Raw genomic sequence first — 15,273 nt, forward strand, 5'->3', positions numbered from 1 at the left:
TGTGTTTACTTTTTCATTAGTAATTAACCTTCACAGTTTATCATATTCTCTCTCACTGGCTTATTGAACACGTTTGACACCTGAGTTATACAGTTGATCCAATCACATTTTATCCCTGTCTTTTTAGTTTCATCCCTTTGTAGAATGTCAGCTTAGGATGCAATAATACGGTTCTTCATTTTGGTTATTTTATCTTAAACACTTAGTGCATTAACACTTCCTATTTCTAATTTACCTGAAAGACTTTCCCATTCAAAGGATGGAGAGTCTTTAAACATTCAAAAAGAACTATTAACATGAAAGACTGTAAATAACTCCCACTTAAAGAAAGTGCACTCTGTTATCTCTAACTCAGCATCAATAATTTGCAATAGCTTCAAAGCTCATCTTTGTTTCAACCCTCTCTCCTGGAAAGGTAGAAATCACCTCTGAATTGTCTCTCTTATTTCTGATAAGCTTTAGCTATTACAAAAACAGAGAGATGACTGATGCTATTGAATCTGACAACAGAAGGAATTCATGCAACAATCTAAAAAGAAACTACTCCTTTGTGACTGTAGAGAAAACATGACTATTTAGATTCACAGAGTAGCTGAGGCTGGAAGGCATCTCTGGAAATTATCAAATCCAACCCTCTGCTCAAAGCAGTGTCACCTACAGATGTGTTGCTCGGGGCCATGCTTAGTTGGGTTTTGAATATCTCCAATGATAAAGACTTAACAGACTCTCTGGGCAACCTGTGACAGTGTTTAATCACTCTCACAATGAAAAAGAAAAACAACAAAAAAGTGTTTTTTTTTTTTAATTATTTTTATTTTGTTTGAAAATAATTTTTTTTTACATTTCAATTTGTGCCTATTTACTACTTTTTGAAGTCACATCTTATTACACTTACAAAATGGATTTGTTGCCAAGGTGTTTTCTGCAGGAGAAATAAATCAGCTACAAAAAGTGAACCTATTTTTCCTCAGAAGTTGTCAAAGTGCAATTGTAACAGTGACCTAGATATTTGTGCTACTGGACACATGGAAGTCCTTATGATACAAAAGTCATATCTTATTCACTGCGATGCATATGACTGGCTATGTAGAGAAATGAAGAAATTATTAGCCAGTGAATGCTGGAATACAAGCCATAAAATAATTTATATCAAATAATAACAGTAGGTATTAAGCAAGAAATTACAGTATTGTTCTTGTCCCTTCTAAAACTTTAGGAGAATTTACTTGTTTGGTTTTTACTGTTAGGTTCCATTTCAGTGTATGTGAGAGGTGTGGATGGACATGTGTGTGAATGCATGCACAGTAGGTCTCTGAAGAAAACACTAAATGCTAACTCAGAAGAATTTTGTGTTTGAATCTCAAAACTGAACGTGGGAGAATCCAGGAGGAGTCTGTGGTATAGTGTTTGAGCAGGGGCATCATGTTGACTATCAAAATATTATTGCACTTGAACAATTGCAAAACTAAAACTTGATGAACTTCCCTGAAAAAAGCATTGTTTCTGGTCCCTTCCTCAGAGAGTCTTTAGTGCCCAGTCGACCACTTATGTACTTGTATTTAAGGGTGTTCTCCTTCCTTTAAGGAAGATGAAATACAAAATGCTGTCTAATGAAGAGAATTGTACCTGAATTTTTATCAAGGATCGTTCTGCTAAACTTCTGCAGGTTCTGCAGGTGGGTTGCACTGGGCATATCTTTTGCAATAAACACCCAGTGATCATACCTGATCATTACTAGGTAAAGCTGGTTTTTTATGTTTAAGGTTCCACATGAGCCAACAACTCACTGGAACTGAATACTAAAGATGCTCACTCCAAGATTTTCCATACTAGGACTTGTAAAGCTGTGTCTAACCTGGGGACCACTGCAGACTTTCCAGCCCTTGGGTCTGGCCACTCATAGCCCCACATCTGGGTGATCTGACAGCCCCATCCTCTGCACAGCATTACTTTGTAGGACGGGAGCCAAGGAATACTGGCTGTGTTTCCCATCTGGATGAGCGGGCAGGAGCTGGACTTTGAAATATGCTTCCATGTATACCTGCTACTCAGCCCAGACATGGCAAATAGCAGAAATGAGTAATTGGTGTAATGGGCGATTTAATTTTGGCAACTGAAGTTAGTGCTCTGACAGGGACCAAGGCATCATCTCCAGTTTGGAGGTTAGTCAGGTGCAGGATGAAATTTCTGTTCCAAAAAGGAAAGGCAAGCCCAAAAAGATGCAAATGGATGGTTAATAGATGCTACCTTTTGCCAGAAAAATACCTGAATTTTAGATCTCGTAAATCGCAGATAAGTTCCTTGACCTTGGTTATTTGTAGCTGTGTTTATCCTTATTTCTGCCCTTTACCCTCCTGATATAAAATGTGCTTCTTCATGATATTTCAGCAGCTATGGTCCACAGCTGTGATCTGAACCTTTCTGATAAAAAAAACTTGAGAGGACATGATAGAAAGGGAAAGTATTACCACTCTTTGCTGGTTTTCATCTTTTTTCTTTTTTTTTTTTCCTTTTTTTCTTACAGTGGGTTTGACAGTGGGTGGAAAGTGGTGACTCAGACACTGTCACAATGTTGAAACTCATCTGTCTGGAGGGGTGTTCTGCCATGTGCTGTGGGAGAAGGAGATGGCAGGAGGGAGGGAAGAGGAGGTGCCGTTTCTTGGATTAGAGCTTTTGTAAGCTTCCAGAAGAGAGGAAATTCAGATGTTTAGCTGGCAGCAGTTGGTGATGAGGGAAGAACCCTGGCTCAGTTCCCTGTTGGGCACAGGGAGCAGTTTCCCTCCATCTGTTAGGAGCTTCTGATTAGATGAGGTAGGTTAAGTCTTTTTTCCCTCTGCTCTCCCTTCCCAATGGTTGTGAAATCACTTATTTGTGTTGCTGGGAGCAAAGAGAAGAGAAATGAAACCACAAAGCCAGTGCAGGGCTTTTCATGCTCTTTGCAAGTTGCAGAAGCTGGAAGGAGATGATTAGAGTGATTGAAGATTGATGGAAGTGGTAAGGTGGGTGAAAGGGTACAGAAGGGAGGAAGGAATGATGGATTTACTTAATGGGATATCTTAAGCTTCTCTGTCAGGCTGCCTTGTTTGCAATCTGTTTAATACTTGCTCTTACCTTCTAAAGAATAATGGTGGCTCATTGTACACTTTCTAAAATTGTTTCGAGAAAGGACAAATTTAAATCTGCAAGTGTGTGAATTCGTACTGAGAAAGAGGAGTTACCACACACGTTCCATGTGCCAATATGGCTTATCTCAAGGCCATGCTGAAGTAAAATCAACTGCATCACGTTATAGTGATTGTTTTCCACCTACATGCTCTTCTTAGCCAACTGCCATACTGTTCAAACTGAGCTTGTACAGGATTGGAAATAGAGGCCGGAACGAGCTCCTCAGGCAGCAACTCAGTGATATCAAGCTCTGGCAGCTTTTAGAGCAATAAAACAGACACATAATTACAGTAAATAAATAAATATTTTAATAATAAATAAACAAATAAATAGTTATAGTGATGGTAATAGTCATAGTAATAGTAGTAGTAGTAATAATAATAATAATAACAACGATAAAGAGCAAACCCCAAATATATACAGGCACACAGACCAAATCTGAAAGAAAAATAAAAATAATATTAATATTAATTTTGAAAGAGAGGAGGAACCTTTCTTTGTTCCTCTTCTTGCCTCTTCCCTCTCTTCACCTTCTGTGACTAATCTCCTCGGACTCCTTACCTCTCCCGCTACGACATTGATCCCTCTCCTGTCAGGGCATTAAATTGCATAACACACCAATACAAGAGGCTGCTCTATTTGTGTACAGCCCCCTGTGAATTCTTCAATAGTTGTCTGGCCTGGTACAATACAGTAAAAAAAAAAAAACCAAAAAAAGACAGCCACAAGCATCCCACAGCCCGGAGCAGCGTCCCTTCCCTGGGTGTTGCCTCACTGCCTCCTGTAGTTCTGCCAGCCCAGCAGTTTGCACTGCTGAGTCTGCCTGCTTTATCCTGGTGTTATCTCAGGAGCAGAAATGACAGCAGCCTCTTTTCTTTGAGAGGGGAAATGAATTTTGTGATGTGGATTCTACATCAGCCACTAAACCAGCAGCTTTTCCGTTGGGGGTTGACCAGAAATTAGGCTGAGATTATACAGGGCCCGCTGAAGGCGGTTCCTTTCACTAAATTCAAATTCGTAAGGTTATTACAGTCACAAGTTTTCTTAAATGGGGATCTAAAGATACAGTTTTTCCTGTCTTAATATGCAGAAAGAGGCCATAACACTGCTTTCATACAATCATACAATCACAGAAAGCTTTGAGTTGGAAGGGACCTTAAAGATCATCTAGTTCCAAACCCTCTGCCATGGGCAGGGACACCTCCCACTAGACCAGGTTGCTCGAAGCCCCATCTAACCTGCCTTGAACACTTCCAGGGAACACATCCTCATCTTTGAGCAATCTGTTCCAGTGCTTCACCACCCTAACAGGAAAGAATTACTTTCTAATTTCTAATCTAAATCTACACTCTTTCAGTTTCAAACTATTATCCCTTTTCCTACCAACCGACTACCTGATAAAACATCCCTTCCCATCTTTCCTGTAGGCCCCTGTTAAGTACTGGAAGACCATTGTAAGGCCTCATAAGGTTTTCAGAGACAAATACTCCTCTCCCCCCAGGAGTGGAAAACCAAGATGGCCAAGTTCCCACGAAGCATTTTTCAAACCTGCTCATTTATAACCCAAACTAGCTAATTTGCATCTCAATTTACATGTGTTCCACAGTACTTTATTCCATTGATTAGATGTCTGTATATTTACATTTCCATCACTTCCACATAACAGCAGTGGTAGGTCACAGTGACCTTACAAATATCTTGTCAAACCCTTTTGTGTCAAAACAGCACAACCTCAGAAATGCACTATCAAAACATCCCCATCATCCAATGTCAAAACAGCTTCATCACAGAGCCTAAGCACATTCAGATCCAACAAATTAACATATCAAGGCTTTATTGCTTTAATATCCAAGTAAAAAACAAAAACCTAATGCCTTCTCTGTGAAAAGAAAATTGTTCTTACTCCCATTTCCCACTGCTAATTAACAAAGCTCCTGTCTACTGGGGTGTCTCAAGAGTGATTTTTCTTTTTTTTTTTTTCTGACAGTGTCACTACAGTGACCAACATTTTCATTTAGCCAAACTTGGAAAAATGACTGGAAAAGGCTTCTGGGAACTTAGTCTCAGTGATTGTCAAGTCAGAAACATTCCTGACTAGATACAAGACTGTTCAGCAAAGTGAACAAGACAACAGAAAAATTTTGTAAACAGAACCAATGCACAGTTCTGGACCATCTCCTGTTGCATTTAAATTATCTCATTGTTCAATTTTCAGACCGAACCTACCTTAGTGCTTGGTTTCACTGCAAGAGACTAAATAAACTGGGGAGAAGTACACACTACACTCTTTTTTTTTTTTTAATAATTTAAAGGGAGTAAGATAAATAATTCCCAAAGATTATCTGTTTATAAATCACAGCCTCAGTGGTTCCCTTGCCCTCCTGCCCATCTGCATATCAGGCAGAAAAAGCACCTAACTTTTGGGTATAACCACAGTTTCACACCAGTGCAACTGAATCCATATGAATCCCACAATTTGAATTGTAGTGCTTCTCCATCTCTGCTTTGTGAGCAGGGTGCTTACAAGAGAGGTTTTCAGGGACACATCTCAGCACAGGGCAGTGGACTTGAGTGTAAGCATACATAACATCCAAATACAAAGGCAGTATACTAAACAACAATGTATATTCTTGAATAAAGATGTGCAGAGACCATCAACTGAAAATACAATAGTACAGTAAACTAGTCTGGAATATCAGCACTTCAAATATTCGTGTTTGGGCAGCAATCACAATTTCAGACAATGATTTTCTTAACGGGTAAAACATTCAAATACAGAATAAACAAATATAAATCAGCTGGTTACATTCTTTTTTTCTTTTCCAGGATATTAGCTAATAACCAAAGCAATTAAATTTACAAGCAAGAAGAAGGTCATAGGCAATCTGCTCTTAACTAACTGACCTTGTGGTAAAGACATTATGTCACACCCATCAGCCCCGGGGCAGGATCTGTTGCATTTTGCTCTGCTTCCCCTGAGTCATCCCTGTGGCAGCACAGGGTGCTACCGTGAATTCAGATTGATTATATCAGGGTGGAACAAATCAGAAGCTGCAGCTGCAAGTTTGTAGAAACAGACCTGACTGGTGCATTTCTGTTATGCGCAAAAAAATTAAGTGGAGGCATGACCACATATCTTGATCTTGTATAAACCCCTTCTCTTTAATTTTTTAGATTCGGTTCATTCCAAAAGTCATTCTTTTAAAATTTGTGATTTGTTGGGGTTTTTTTCATAATAGACATACAGCAGCTCCCATGTAAGCTCTCTCCTTAAAAATGGTGTCTCAGCATAAAGGAGATATTCCCTCTATTTTAAATGAGAAGACCGCTGCAGATTTCATGAACTTCTTGAGTGTGACTGATGTGATGAGATAGAAAAACAATTCACTCTGCAATAATTGTGGCCTTTAGTTTATATTTAACTATGCTTTAATGGATCACTACATTTATTCATACTTTACTTTCATTTTCTAAACAGTATGTTACTGACTTGCAATCTGTAGTCTGAGAACTAATCTCAGGATTTCAATGACCAGCTTCATAGCAGTAAAGTCTCTTAATACTAGTGCTTCTTATTTTCATCTGCTTCTCCAAGTTCTCCACTGAAAATGAGACGTGTAAAACCAATTTAAAGTCAAGAGGGGAAGTTCTTCAGATCTCTCTGGCAGAAACTTCTGCTGCCTGAGAGCTGGAAAGGAGCTGTTTTCGTAGATTGGTGCGAGCTGAGGGAATCAGATGAAGTGACACACGTGTGTAACAAAAATATGTGGAGGAAGAACAGCACCATGGGGCACTACAATTATAGAAGGGAATAGAAGAAAAGGAAGCGAAGTGGTTGGGTGAAGAAGAGTCAGAAGAGAGACATATGTATGAAGGAATAAAAAGACCTCATGAAATGGAAAGAAGGGCCAATTTCTTCCTATATAGCTTTAATTCCACTCAATTTTTGCTATCCAAAGAAAGAAGGATGGCTGAGAGACCTGAGCAGTCTTGACAGGAAGGACTAGATGAGGCTGTAGGGCTGCATTTGCAGAAGGATTTCCAACAAAGGCAGCTGCAATGGTTGCTAATGGTGAAATGGTAAAAAAGCTGCTGATACTGTGGTACACCCCAGAGAAATAGTGAGAGAAAGGCTGCCTCAACTGGACAAAGCTCCATTATTAATAGATCCAAGGGAACAAGAATATTAGAGGACAGCAGAGGATGAAACCTACTTAAAACTTATCTGATCACTTAATTCTCTGCAAATCTACAGTAAGAGCACCAGGACCCCTCTGTAGCCATATCACTGGGGCCTAAGGTGTCAGCACTGTGGGAGTCATTCTGGGATAACTCTGAGGCCTCACAGTGATGTGCCACAGTGCAGAGTCAGTCCTTGACATAACAAACTCTCTTGGCACAAAGGAACCTGGCAAACTGAGGAGACAACTCCAGCATTCTTGTAATTTGTGGCGCAAATTACTTCTACCAGAATCTATTCCAAGCAGCTGAGGGGCTCTATACATGGGGCATCTGTGTGTGTTGCCCAGGGCATAGGTCAAAGCTGGCACTAAACACTGTAGGATTCACTTTCTGTCTCCATGGGACCTGATAATCACCATGACCAAAAAGTGGGAAGTGACTCTCAGAATAAAAGAGGTCCAGTTTAGATATGTTGGTGCAAATTACAGTTGCTCCTTGATTTATCATTGCATTGGGAACATAACTGAGAAACTTGGTGTCATCTCTCTGACCATGCCACAGGAAATAATTCCAGCTGGACACAAAGATTCAAGCCTTATTGTAGTAAAACACAGTCCTCTTGTTTAAGGATGTGGGGGTCACATTTTACATAATATTATTATGCAATGAGCTGTTTGCTACTGTGAAACTCAGTTTGAAGCAGCAGTAACATTACATCATTTCTCCATGGCTGAACCAAGTAGAGGGAACTGTGCCTGTGTGTGCCACCGTTTGAAAGCCAGATTGTCCCAAAATATTAGCAATGGCAGCAGAGGGAAAGGGATAAACTGTTTGGATCGAAATAACAAGAATTAAAAAAAACCAACGAAACCACAAAAACTTAAATACAAAACATATTTCAGTAACATTCAGCCATCATAGCTCTTGCAGGCAATTTCTCTTCTGTTTTGATATTTTAGCTCAACATGCTTAAGTCTTCAGAGGCTGCACTGACAAGCAAAAGTCTAATTACCATGTTTAGTTTGCTCTTTTTAGCATGCTCTGCAGGCCCTGTCATTATTTCACTGTGACAAGAAGTTGGTTTTTTCCCTTGTAGCAAGTTCTTCACTATTCTTGTTAAAGTAACACTGCACCAGAGATTGCTTTGATTGCTTGATTATATTTAAATTGCCATTAATGCTGTTCTCCTTTGAAACTTCTTCCTGTGTGTTTACTTTTATACATCTGGTGGGGAAATGTATTTATTTTTTTTTTGTTTACTATAACACACAAGAGAATACATAAATCAAATGCTTTGTCCCTAGGGCTTTACTTGTCTTGTCTTTACGCTGTATCAAAAATTTCAATAAAAATTGTTTAAGTAATAATCCTATAAAGACATGAAAGTAGAATGTGGCACAGTGACGAATTGCTGGGAGTTGGATATAAAAATAATATTTCGGAAAGAGAGATGAATTGTCACGATAATTAATTTCTTCCTTCTTTATTTCTTTTTCTAACTTCAAGTTTAAATGGACTTGATATACAGAATCATATACTTGTGGAAAAAAATCTCTTGCAATGCAGTAGAGATGGATAAAACTTGTAAGGCATTTAAAAGACCCAGTTGTATCCAACGTGCCCTCATTTTGAATCTGATTTCAGTTATTATTTCTTCTTATTGTTACAACAGAGATATCTCGACAAACATGGATGGTTGCACTGGCAGTAGACTAAGATTCTCATAAGGCAGATGTCTTACTACCAAAAACAGAGTACGAGATCACTGATTTGTATATTAGTGCAGGTTGCACATCAGTGGGGTACTGAATTTCAGTATGCAAAATGTTGTTCGTGGAGAAAGGTGCTACAAAGAATGGAAGGAAAAAAAAAAAATCCTAAACTTGTAAAGATATGAAGTGAGGGAGGTGGGAAATAAGAAGCACTGAAACAACTTTGCATTTTCTTCTGTGAAATCAAAAGACCAAAAACCTAATCACATTGTCAGTCAGTAACCAGCCTAGTGCAACAGGGAAAAAGCAGAGATGAGAATGGAAATTTTAACAATGGCAAAATGTCTTACAATTTTATTGATCCTTTCAGTTCATCCAACTCTCACGTGACTCTTTTCTTTCGAGTCTTCCTCTTTTTTTGGTCGGTGTTTTGCCTGTTTGTATTCATGGCTTTATCTCATCCCGGGCATTTTTGCCTGAAAAGTGACATGGCTTTTCTACTCTTCTGCTGTCTTCTCCATCTGCTGCCTGTCTCCTGCCTGTACAGTCCCAAATCAATTCAATTCCCACTTTCACACAGCGCTGTGGCAATGGCAGCTTGTGACTGAAGAATCACACAATAGATATTGCAATAGTGACACTACTGTTGTCATTTGGGATAACGGTAATAAACCTTGCAGAGTTGCTACAGATAAAACAGGCTGTTTTCTGTCGTATTAAACCCACAGTTGATCACCTAGTTCCTCTTTGTCTCTGTGGTCAGAGATTAAGATCTGATACAAAGGCATTAAATCCTATACTAGAAGTTATGGGAACAGTGGTGTCTTTTCAGCTCAGACATTCTTTTGATCAAAACACATATTTGCCTCACTGTAAAGCTTATTATAAGCCACCACACCTATTGCTTCGCTGCCATGGTATACACTTTAAAAAGTACTGAAATATCCAACCAAAAAAAGAAGTTTGATATGAAACCATGTTGCAATAAATACATAAACAGGTCAAATGCAACAAGAAGATTCTAATGGAGGTCAAAGCGTAATCAGTATCCAGAGCCAAAAAGTTCTTGCACAGTTTCACTCAGATATTTGTAATGAATTTTCACTGCTTTGTCTATACTTCTTTTTCCTTCTCAGTAGCAGGTAGGAGATGTATTTTTGTTTGTTTGCTTGATTTTAAACTACTGGGGATGTCTGCAGATAACAGAACTCCCACGTCCTCTCTGCGCTGTTTTGCATGTTTTTTTATGGATTTGCTGTTTTGGATGTTTGTGCTTGGAGCGCTTGGTTGGTCATACAATGCAGTATGAATAACAAGTGTCAAATTCTCACAAATACTCATGTGTGTGTGTGTGTGTGTGTGTGTGTGTGTGTGTATTTTGAAATGACTGAAATGTTATTTTTAAGCATTCAGCTTCAAAGATCCACTTACCATTCAATGGTTGCATTAATATAAGCACAGTTTTAAGCAGAAGAGTTCATTCCTTATTTTGATGTAGGATCAGTCCTGCTGTTTCATCTAAACCTTATGCTCTGTCATGTAGTAAAGCTGACAGGATGACAAAAAGAAAAAAGACTTTAGTGCTAACAAACTTTGTTTCCCCTTTTGACTTCTCCAGTGTCACTGCTATTTATTTAAAAGGGGAACAGAACAAACACGTATATGATATTTACAAATAACAAGACATTAAGAAAAAGAAAATAAACAAACCAACCAAACAAAACTCCAACAGAATTAGCAATTACAGCACTGCTAAAGAACAGGGATTCAGTTGGGGTGATCCTGTGCTACTTGCAAACATCTTTACCCCATGGGCTATGAGACCTTCCCTCAAAGGACAGCAAGAAATAAGGTTCCTGTGAACCCTTTCACTCTCTGCCTTTGAGAAATGGAAAGTTAATTGTCAGAGACCAAAACCCAAAAGCAATAGAGAGAATGCACCCCAGATCTTGTCTTCTTCTCCCTCCCACTCTCCCAGCTTTGACACAGCAGAAGCAGCACTTGTGCATGGTGCTCTCCTTGGCTGCTGTGGCTGCAACCCTGGCTTTGCCTACAGTGATCCCAGCAGCTCAGCCAGGGAGCAGCCCCCAGCACTGCCAGGAGCCCTCTGAAAAGGTGTATCCCTTGGGGAGGAGACAGAAAAGCTGGGAGGCAGAGCAGCACTGTCAGTCAGAGGGAGCAGCACGGCGTTGCCCCCTCACTGATGCTGAGTGCCTCATCCTTGTTCTCAGGAGACTGGAGCTCACAGGACAGTTTTTGCAAGCTTAAACGTTTTTTAAACTGTGCACATAAGCCAAGATAGTGAAAGGAAAAGCATGTAATGTTCATCACATCTGCTAGATATCTGTAAGCTCAATGACATGCAGTGCATTCATCTAAAACTTTAACGGCCAGCCTCTTCATATTCACCAAGGAAAATGGGAGGGGAAAAGCTTCAAATTGTGCCTGATAAACTGTAAGGAGAAATTTCCTTCTCAGTACAAAGTGCAGGGGTGGTGACATATATAAAAGGAATTAATCCCTGCTTCACCTCCTCACTGGAGACTGGTGGGTAACTTCAAATCATTTGCTTTACTATGCTCTAGGTTGGTTCTAGTTGTGCAGGCAGACAGCACAAAACCAGATGGTTTTAGAAGAAGGAAAACATAACATTATTTGTATGTTACCTGTGGTCTTAGACACTGCTTTCAAACTGGAAGGCTGATGGAAGGAGCCAAAGATCCAAGCAACTGTCCTTAAAGGGAATTGGAGGATATTCCAGCATCTGCCTTTTTGTGTCTGGCAGGTGGAACAACTTTTCAGGGCCTGTTTTTCTACAATCTATACTATTTGAAAAGAGGATATAAACAGTGGCTTCTCTGAAGTTAACAGAAGTTTTGATATTGACTTCAGTGGTGCCAAGATTTCATAAATATGTTTGTTTCTTCTGTTTACTAAAGTACTATTATTGTTTTCAACATGGCACCTTAAGGTTGATCTCTGCACCCCATAAGATTAAATGGGCCTCTGCACTGTACAGAATATAACTTTTCATTGTTAGCCACTCTGACTGCTCTATCTCACATCAGTGATCAGAGGAGAAAGTCCTGCTACAGCAAGTTATTTTGCCCAGAATACAGGTGCATTCAACATTGCAGGATCTTACGGGGGAGGGGATGTTTTTTATTAGGGAAACTATCATAGCAAAGAAGTGATCAGATTTTGAAATGTACCAGCTTTTCTTCTGCTCTGATGAGAGCAGGCAATTCTCCTATTCTTAGGCCAACATCACAGGTATGTACAAAATGACAGCATATGGGACTTAGGAAGGAGATGGTCCTATCAAAAAGTCCAAAAATCAAATCATTGTAGAATGAAGGGCACAAAATAGGCTTAAGATTGTGCAATAGCTTTGCAGTGAGAGAAGTCTTAGACTTAAATCCGTGAGCTGAATTTGGTGACCATCTTAAAGAGAGGCAATAGATAAGGGAGATTAACCCTTAAATTATTGCATGCTGTGAGGAGCAGCCTGCAGATCAAAGATTTCAAGTTGTTGGAAAAGAACTTTCTTTTACAAACAGTCAGAGAATGAGACAGAGGTGAGTTGGTACTGGCCCTAGTTAGCTCCAATCCCTCAGGAAAATTGCTCAGAGTCCTAAGGACTGAGAGGTACTTGGCAGCAGCAATCAATATGATGCAGTGATTGATTGCTAGACACAAGTTCAACTATTAAAACCTAATGCAGAATCTCAGAGCAAATATTTTAGAAATTTCAACTGTGTTAAAAAGGATTAACTAGAAATATTGTCTTAAATTTTAAAAGCGCAGGTATGTAGTTGTAGGCTGGAATGTATCTAAGTCAATTTTATTAAAACTGCACTTATAGGCCACTTATTAATTTGTAAGGACTTTTGTGGGGGGACAATGTTTTTTAAGTCCCAGAATTTAGTTACTAAGCCACAACAGAAGTTGAGTGTTCAATTTGCTTTTCTCTCTTATTAGTCATATTATGTGCAGAACATGAATTGATTTGGCATCAACATCAGTTCCTGGAAAGGCTTAAATTCCCAATGCATTCAGATTTGTTTAGTGGACAGTGTATTGCATTACCTATAGTAAGCATTAATATTGTATTTGTACATCTCTGTCTACCAAAGGAAGTCCTATCTTTTGTTCTTTGTACTTACCAGGGTCTCAACTATTTTAATGTACACTCTTAACTTTTAATAAATCCAAGAGAATTGTCTACAACCACTAAACCCAGAACAGCGCAATCAGCTCGGGAGATTCATCACCCATACTGCACATTTCAACTCCTTTTACTTCACATTTGTTTTCCTGGAGCTCTCTCAGAAGCAGAATGAAAACTTCAAGGAAGTAATACAGTAATAATTTTATCAATAGTAAAAATTAAAATTTCCATCCGTGACACTGTGCACATCATGAAGTATTATAATGCCCAATAGTGTGATTTGATTATATTGTAAACTAATTATACTTAAAACTTTTCATCTTTTTTACCATCCTAGCACACTGCTGATATCTATTCTCCTCATAGCATGGTGTATACAATGGCAGAAATTATGGCAGTTCTAGCTGATAATGATGCCAGCACAAAATCAGACACAACCTCCTGCAAACTCAGGCTGAAATCCACAGCTGGATCCGTGCAAATGTTCCTTCTGGAAGTTGATAGGAACTTCTTACAATGTACTTATCCAAGGACGGATTTTAGCCCTGGTGTCAGTAGCTGTGCTCCTTTCACTGTCTTGATTCTAATTACAAGTCCTGCCTTTAGTTTGAGCCAATCTTAAAGCTGCACAACACTTCTCATTTTATGATGTTGTCATCACACTGTCGCTCAGTGTCACATTTTCCAAGCTGCTCATGTCTCCTTTGGACTAATTTCTGGTGTGTATTGGGGTCTGTGGGATGAGGGGGAGGGGGGGATTTTTTTTACAAATTATCTTAGCTGTTTCTAGGGGCAGGATAAGGTTTTCTTAGCGTTGGGTTGAAAACTCTAGCTTTTATTTGCTCTGCAGAAAACATTTGGCAAAGTGGCAGTAATAGCAGATGGTATAGAGTGGGGCAAGAGACAGTCACCTTCATGTAATGGACACTTCTGTGTTATTCCCATAAAAAAGTTTCATAACCAGACACATTTTAATTTCTGAAAAATCTCAGTTTCATGTGCCGAATGAGCAATTTTTAAGGGGAGACAAGGCAGCAATAGAGATAGAAAGCACAAAATACCTTCAGAGGAGGCAGCAGTTGTTGGGTAACAGTGGAAGACAGTGGAGGATGCAAACAGAATGACACTCTACACAACAAAGAAGCACATAAACATGTTGAGGATCATCTAATAGTTTCCCTTAAAATCCCCTTCACAGGCAATGAGAATGAAGAAATCAGAGAAGTGAGTCATGAAAGGATCTACTGGGTGAACTGTCTGATGGAGGAAGGTGTGCATGAGACCATGTTTTATAGCAAAAACCATTTTGTCCTTGACTGATAAACTAAGTGATGCAGAAGTTCTTGGCATGGAAAGAGTAATGGTCCTAAAATATCTTAGAAAAAAAACAGCCTTTCTTTTCTGAGCGGAAGGGAGATGTCCCCTGCTGTGTTTCAGTGCCTCATGACTGTCCTCAGCATGCTTGATAAAATCCTCAAAGCTTGAGCCCATCTTTACTCCAGACAGTGACTGGAAGCTCCTTAAAAGGAGCTGGGGGCCAGTTCAAATGCCTCACTTTCTGGGCTGTGAACTTCTGTCCAGGGACCTCTCATCAGGAGCCCACACATCTTACCAGGGTTCAACACCCTGAGGAAGGAGGCCTTACCCATTGTATCAGAAATGTTGGAAAGAGTCCAGAAAGGTTTTACCAGTTTCTAGAAGCAACACAAGCTCTTGGTCCTAAACAAAAATCACAATGTAGGGACTAACCTTGGCAGCTTGATAACATTCTGTGCAGCAGTGGAAAACCCGGGAGAGCAGAGTAGCTCTTATCAACACGTGATCAGCTTCTCTCCAAGCTGTTTGTAGCACTGAAACCAAGCCTCTGAAAGGCACAGGCAGCAGTGCAATGCTTTCACTACTTCATTTCCCTCAGTACCTTATAAGACATCCTAGGTTGTTCTCAAATGCACAGGCACCTGTCTCTCCCCAAGAAATCTTGCTGAAGACACAGGTATAGCACCATGAAATCAAATGGCAAAGATGCTTAAAGTCAGGCCCAAG

The 15,273-nt window shown here is 39.5% G+C and overlaps 1 long non-coding RNA gene across 1 annotated transcript in view; it reads left to right on the forward strand.

Moving 5' to 3' along the window:
• Nucleotides 1–2,729: 2,729 nt before the first annotated feature.
• LOC135406551 (uncharacterized) overlaps nt 2,730–15,273 on the forward strand; it is a 32,013-nt gene continuing 19,469 nt past the window's right edge. Inside the window, exon 1 of the long non-coding RNA XR_010426334.1 lies at nt 2,730–2,811. This is a non-coding gene — a long non-coding RNA (uncharacterized LOC135406551). The remainder of the gene's footprint in view (nt 2,812–15,273) is intronic.

This window comes from Pseudopipra pipra, chromosome 2, assembly GCF_036250125.1.
Source record: "Pseudopipra pipra isolate bDixPip1 chromosome 2, bDixPip1.hap1, whole genome shotgun sequence".
NCBI classification, from domain to species: domain Eukaryota; kingdom Metazoa; phylum Chordata; class Aves; order Passeriformes; family Pipridae; genus Pseudopipra; species Pseudopipra pipra.